Raw genomic sequence first — 7,500 nt, 5'->3', positions numbered from 1 at the left:
TTCAGTCGAATAACATTTTACCACTGAGCCCTGATCTGGCAGCCGGGTAAACATTAGTGTGGTGGGAGATAACGAGGACGGGAAGGAAAAGCAATTAGGCAAAGCAGCCAAATCTGATGCTGGAGTATAGCGAGCAGAGCAGACGACAATTACGGCATACCAGCGTGGTAGGGAGTTGCTTTCTTTTCAGCTAAGAATGCAACTCTCTGTTTGTGCATCTATCAGTGGAATAAAGGGAGGCGTTGGAAAGAACAAAAGAGAATTATGAGGACTGACACACACACACACACACACACACACAGACATAAACCCACAGAGAGAGAAATAAAATAGTGTTACAGAAATAAAAATATTAAAGAGAGTAAAAAGGAGTCCTGCTCTAGCAATGCAACCCTTACTCTGAGACTGATCAGGAGATTAATTTATTGGACTCTATGAGAACTGATATGTTCACCCTTACTCTGAGACTGATCAGAGATTGATCTATTGCACTCTATGAGAACTTATATATACCACCCAGGGATTGATCTATTGGACTCTATGAGAACTTATATATACCACCCAGGGATTGATCTATTGGACTCTATGAGAACTTATATATACCACCCAGAGATTGATCAGTCCCGTTGGGCTCTATGAGAACTGATGAGTTATATTATTTCATACCACAAACAAACACACACACACACACACACACACACACACACACTCCTCCCATCCCCTCTTTTCTTTTAGTTCAGAATCCTCATAAGTGTAAAACATATCTTTTGATGTCAGAAAGACAAACGCTTTAAAGACCCACTGCTACGGTTTGATTTGGAACAGAGACAGAAGAGAGTGTTGCATCCCTGCCAATGTTTCTCAGGTGCAAAGTCTTTTGTATTCAGTGCCAGACACACGCAAACGAACGCAATAAAAGGCTCCAAGCAGAGAAGTCAGAAGTACCGCATTCAGAGAAACATTGAGTCTTACACAACCGCTGTCAGCGGGGGAAACTTTTTGTCTTGTTTTCACCTTCAGCAGAGACAGACACTGAAGTGCTTGCCTGGCCTCTCTTTAATTCTGCAATTATGTAGAGTGAGGCCAGGCTGACAGATCCCACGCATTCGCATGTTGGAGTGGTTAGCATTGCCAGGGACAAGCGCTAATGCTAGTTAAGCCCACAGCGCACCCACCTACACACTGCACCACATAACCTGGCCAGAGGGATGGAGGGCTGCAGAGTGTGAATGTTGGACACTAACTACCACATCCTACAGTTGTTATAACAATAGACACTCACTATCAGCACCTACAGTAGTAATAGCGATAGACACTAACTATCAACACCTACAGTAGTATTAGCGATAGACACTCACTATCCGATCCTACAGTAGTTATAACAATAGACACTCACTATCAGCACCTACAGTAGTAATAGCGATAGACACCAACTATCAGCACCTACAGTAGTAATAGGGATAGACACTCACTATCAGATCCTACAGTAGTTATAACAATAGACCCTCACTATCAACACCTACAGTATACTGTAAGATCGGATAGTTAGTGTCTATCGCTATTACTATAGTATTAGCGATAGACACTAACTATCCGATCCTACAGTAGTTATAACGATAGACACTCACTATCAACACCTACAGTAGTAATAGGGATATACACTAACTATCCGATCTTACAGTAGTTATAACAATAGATACTAACTATCAGCACCTACAGTAGTAATAACGATAGACACTAACTATCCGATCTTACAGTAGTTATAACGATCAACACTTATATTCAGATATTGCAGTAGTTGGAATGTCGGACACTAACATTCAGATATTTTAGTAGTTGGAATGACGGACACTAACATTCAGATATTGCAGTAGTTGGAATGTCAGTCACTAACATTCAGATATAGCAGTACTTAGAATATGGGACACTAATACTTAGATCTTACAAGTGTGAATGATTAAGACTAACTCTGCAGTCCTTCATTAGACACAGAATGAACCACACACATTGAGATTAAGTAGTAGTATGAAAGGAGCAGTGGAGCCTGGTGTCCTGCGCTAGGGTGATTATTAGTTCACAGTAATCAGGCATAGCTTACGCTACACGCTAGTGGAATGACAGGTACGCTTAGCTGCTGTTACGTATGTAAACGTTGCTACTGGGTCTCTCACTCGTCAGTAGAGGTGAGAGGTAAATAGTCTGCTAGCTCACACACACACCTGACACACACCTGTTGAACGGCTGACAACAACAACATTGCCTGACTAAAGGCAAGTCTTCTCCAGGAGAACAAGATGGAAGTCCCTGAAGGTGGGCAAGAATAATTAGATCTTCCACTCTAATTGTTTGACAACAACCCTTGTGTTTAGACGACGAGGAATGCGTGTTCTGGCGGTCACAGGGAACTTGTGAGGTGTGTATCGGTTCTTGTGTGGTGTGTATCGGTTCTTGTGTGGTGTGTAACGGTTCTGGTGTGGTGTGTATCGGTTCTTGTGAGGTGTGTTTCGGTTCTGGTGTGGTGTGTATCGGTTCTTGTGAGGTGTGTATCGGTTCTTGTGCGGTGTGTATCGGTTACTGTGTGGTGTGTATCGGTTCTTGTGAGGTGTGTATCGGTTCTTGTGTGGTGTGTATCGGATCCTATGTGGTGTGTATCGGTTCTTGTGAGGTGTGTATCAGTTCTTTTGTGTTTTGTATCGGTTCTTGTGTGGTGTGTATCGGTTCTTGTGTGGTGTGTATCGGTTCTTGTGAGGTGAGTATCGGTTCTTGTGAGGTGAGTATCGGTTCTTGAAGGCTCTATTCATATTCCAGAGCGGTGGCTGCCTAGTGCTGGAGGTGACTGCATTGATTTCCCTCTGTCACTGAAGAACACACCGACACACGCACTCACACACACACACACACATATCCCTCTGCAACCCCAATCACTTTTATTTGGATCAATGCCAAGGATGCATGCTAGTCTGATAGAGTGAGTATGTGTGTGTGTGTGTGTGTGTGTATGTGCATCATCTAGTGTGTGTGTGTGTGTGTGTGTGTGTGTGTGTGTGTGTGTGTGTGCTTGTATGAGTTTGGGGGATACCAGACAAAATCCAATATAAAATTGATTAAGTTCACTTCCACAAGTTAACTTTCTTGTTTATCTCATCTGATAACTTTTTAAATATGCAAGAACATTAATTTGTTTGCTGTCTAATCAATAGCTATTATCAGTTTCAAGAGATAGCTGCTCCCTGAGCTTAAAATGTTCCTAACAGGAGAGGCTTAGGTTAGCAGGCCAATATTACAGTGTGTAAATATATACTTATCGCAGTATGTCAGTGTATGAGGCGTGTGTGTGTTTGTGTGAGTTTGTGTATGTGTTTGTGTGTGTGTGTGTGTTTGTGTGTGTGTGTGGGTGTACGTGTGTGGGCGTGTGTGTGTTTGTGTATGTGTTTGTCATAATGTTTCTGTTTCGGGAAAATTATCTGAAGACTACATAACCATAACTGACTAACCAATCATATTATGGCCCAATCACATGTCAGGCACACGCTGCATCCATCACAAATTATGCACATATACAGTACTCTCACTAACACACACCAATCACACACACACACACACACACACACACACACACACACACACACACACACACACACACACACACACACATAAGCTTTGTTATCTGCATGGTGGTTTGATATATCACACATGCTTGGGAAAGACGTGTGTGAGAGAGTGAAGGTGGGGGGTTGTGTGTGTGTATGTGTGTCGTGTGTGTGTGTGTGTGTGTGTGTGTGATGGCCTTTGTGTAGGAGGCGAAGAAATCAATTTCTAATTTGCCTGTCAGGATGGTAAAGCCAGCGTCCCAGCAACACTGGCATGAACTTAATTACACAAATGCTGAAAGAGAATGAGACAAAGAAAGAAAGAGAGAAAGAAAAAGAGAGAAAGAGACAGAGAGAAAGAGACAGAGAGAGAGATAGAGAGGGAGAGACTGGGAGACAGAGAGAAAGAAATAGAGAGAGAGATAGGGAGAGACTGAGAGAGAGAGAGAGAGGGAGAGGCTGAGAGAGATACATTCAAAAGCTATCAGAGTAAGCTGGCAGTATCTGGAGTGTCTGAAGTCTGACTGTTAATGAAAGCTCTAAAGGCCAACACGCAGGGCGACCGATGGCACGGCGACCAATGGCATGGCGACTGATGGCATGGCGACTGATGGCATGGCGACTGATGGCATGGCGACTGATGGCATGGCGACCGAAATAGAATTCACTGAAGTGAACAGGGGCAACCCGTGGAGAGACCAGGTGGAACAGCGGGGCGATGGTTGCCACCAGCGGGGTGGTGGTTGCCATCACCTGGCTCTGAACACCCCCATCCTATTCCTGTCATAATGACAGCTGTGCATCAGGCCAGGTGTCACTCGTCCGTCATTACCTGTGCCCACGAGCTGGCCGCTGAATAATAAACGTAAATGGACAGTCAGTCACATCACTTGTTATGTGTGTGTCACCAAGCAATTGTCACCATCAAAATAGACCACCGCATCCAGAGGCGGAGATCCCGGGGGGGGGGGGGGGGGGGACGTGTCAACGTCATACGTTGTAATAATGTACATTTGGGAAGCCATTAGCCAGCTGTTATGTCATGGACTATAATGGTCAACTTTTATACTACAGCCACAGAATGCCAAGAAACCATGATGCTTTGTGTTGTGCGGCCACTAGCATGGATAGCGTGCTACCCATCCTCCATCTTCTTACGCATGCAGAGAGATTAGAGAAGACATTCCTGACATCATGCATCATCGTGTGTGTGTGAATTTCATATGAGGTAAAAAAGATAGAGGAGAAGAGTTTACGTGTGTGTGTGTGTGTGTGTGTGTGTTTCTCCATTTTTCATATTTGGTTTATATGTGCACGAAAAATGAATGTGTCTGCATAAATGATCCTGTGAATATGATTGTGTATGCGTATATGTGAACGTGAACATAAATGTGTATATATGTGGATGTTCATTTTAATGTGTATGCGTATATGTGGGTATGACTATGAATATGCATATACAGTATGTGGATGTAAATATAAATGTGCATGTGTAAATGTGTGTTTGTGAACATAAATGTGTATACATGTGGATGTGAATTTGAATGTGTATGCATATATGTGGGTATGAATGTGTATGCGTATATGTGGGTATAAATATGAATATGCATATATGTGGATGTGAATATAAATGTGCATGTGTAAATGTGTGCTTGTGAACATGAATGTGTATGCGTATATGTGTGTTTGTGAACATAAATGTGTATGTGGATGTGAATTTGAATGTGTATGCGTATATGTGGGTATGAATGTGTATGCGTATATGTGGGTATGAATATGAATATGCATATACAGTATGTGGATGTGAATATAAATGTGCATGTGTAAATGTGTGCTTGTGAACATGAATGTGTATGCGTATATGTGTGTTTGTGAACATAGTGTATGCATGGAACAACGCTACTGTTTTCAGGAAGCTCCTGCACCGGTGTTGTGTTGTTGCGAGGAAATCAGTCTCAGTAGTGATCCGTGGCACTGAATCATTCATGTGGACTTCAGCATGATACTGTCCTGTTAAGCCCTTCTAATCCCTCCTTACCATCTTCCCTAAATCTCTCTGCATTTTCAGCGCCAGTTCATTTGGTAATCAGACATGGAGCCAAGGGATTACGGGGCCAAAAACTTTTTTTGTCTTTCCCTCACTCCATTTGAGGCCAGAGAATTAAATGGAAATGTAATTGTCAGAACTTAATTAAGTTACATCGGGACAAGCAATAATTATATAATTTATGAAAAGGAGGGGGAAAAAAAGAAAACTAATTACAGATTTAATAAGAAGCTTTAGCGAATGGGGGAGAAAAAAAATGACAATCGCCTCAGCCTCATCATTTTCAACATAAATCATTGGTAGTGAGGGTATAATGTTATAATTGTTTTCTGCACTCCCGTTGGCTTGCTAGGGGTGTGTGAGTGTGTGTGTGTGTGTGTGTGTGTGGGGGGGGGGGGTTGGCAAGAAGCCTAGGAGAGAAAGCGGTTTGGTGCCAAATAAATACAATGACTGAGCTCTCATCACTACTCTGTGGTTCTGTCTGTACTCCGTACTCAGATTGGAAATATGTCTGGAGAAAGAGAGAGAGAGATACAGGAAAACAGAGGAGGAGAGGCAGCCAAGACAAAAAGACAGCATGATAAATTAACAAAAACAGAGAGAGAAAATGAAAGAGACAGGAAGAGAGAGAGAGAGAGAGAGAGAGAGAGAGAGAGAGAGGAGGGAGAGAGAGAGAGCAAAAGAGAGAGTGTCTGAGAGAGACAGAGGTGATGTTTGCCCTGATGGAGGCGTGAGTCAGAGCCGGTGATGTTTGGCCTGAGGAGTCTGCCAACTACCCGCCTGATTATCCTGCTAACACCCACCGTCTACTTCATGAGAATAACACTAAACACACTTCATGAGAATAACACTGAACACACTATGAGTGTAACACTGAACACACTTTATGAGTGAAACACTGAACACACTTTATGAGTGTAACACTGAACAAACTTCATGAGTATAAGACTGAACACACTTCAAAAGTATAACACTGAACACACTTCATGAGTGTGACACTGAACAAACTTTCAACACAAACACACATTGTCTCACTCAGACATAGACACACAGAATCACGTGAAACATCTATCGTGACAGTGTGAACATGGCCCTAACTACCTCATGATATTCATTTGATGACAGTCACCAACTGCAAATTGGCCCATCAAAGATGATTCTGGAACAATCCTAACATAAAAAACTCCGAGACAGCCATCTCCTCGTACACCAGACATAAAAGCAGACGAGCCATCAAGCTTTCTCTTTCCTCATGTGTGGTGGGTTTTGCACGGAGAAAGGTCCCTTTGTGTCTTCCTGGCCAGTGAAATAGCCATCGTTTGTGGACTGTGATTGCACGAGCCTGGAGCTCAGGCATGTTATTTTTTCCCAAAATGCTGCAATCCGACCTCTGTGTGAAACCACGCTATTCTGAGCAGTCTAGTCTCACTTCAAATGTGTTTTTCTCAACACTCACTCTCCACAATTACGATGAAATCGCACAGCACAGATGTTTGACATAGCCTCTCTGTGTGTGTGTGTGTGTGTGTGTGTGTGTGTGTGTGTGTGTGTGTGTGTGTGTGTGTGTGGTGTGGTGTGTCTGTGTGTGTGTGTGTGTGTGTGTGTTTGTGTTAATGGAAAGTGTGCTGATGTGTGCTATGTGTGGTTATGTGAAATGTTGCCAGTTTCTCAGGTTCTGCGAAATGTATGTAGAGACAAAATGCTTTCACTCCATTTTACCAAAGTGAGTGTTTGTGTGCTTGTGTTGAACCCCTCTCATTAGACTGACATGACCTTGTCATAACCTCGTCATTAGCATGTCATATTACACACACTGTAACTTACAGTTGAAGTGCACTGCGAGTGAACAGTTTGCTAAAGTGA

The 7,500-nt window shown here is 42.9% G+C and overlaps 1 protein-coding gene across 1 annotated transcript in view; it reads right to left on the bottom strand.

Moving 5' to 3' along the window:
* nrxn2b (neurexin 2b) overlaps nucleotides 1-7,500 on the bottom strand; it is a gene marked incomplete at its 3' end in the record, with an annotated part of 685,387 nt that overhangs the window by 376,879 nt on the left and 301,008 nt on the right. The window lies entirely within an intron of this gene.

This window comes from Sprattus sprattus (genome assembly GCF_963457725.1).
Source record: "Sprattus sprattus genome assembly, chromosome: 21".
Lineage (NCBI taxonomy): Eukaryota > Metazoa > Chordata > Actinopteri > Clupeiformes > Clupeidae > Sprattus > Sprattus sprattus.
This window is presented reverse-complemented; position numbering and strand designations above follow the sequence as displayed.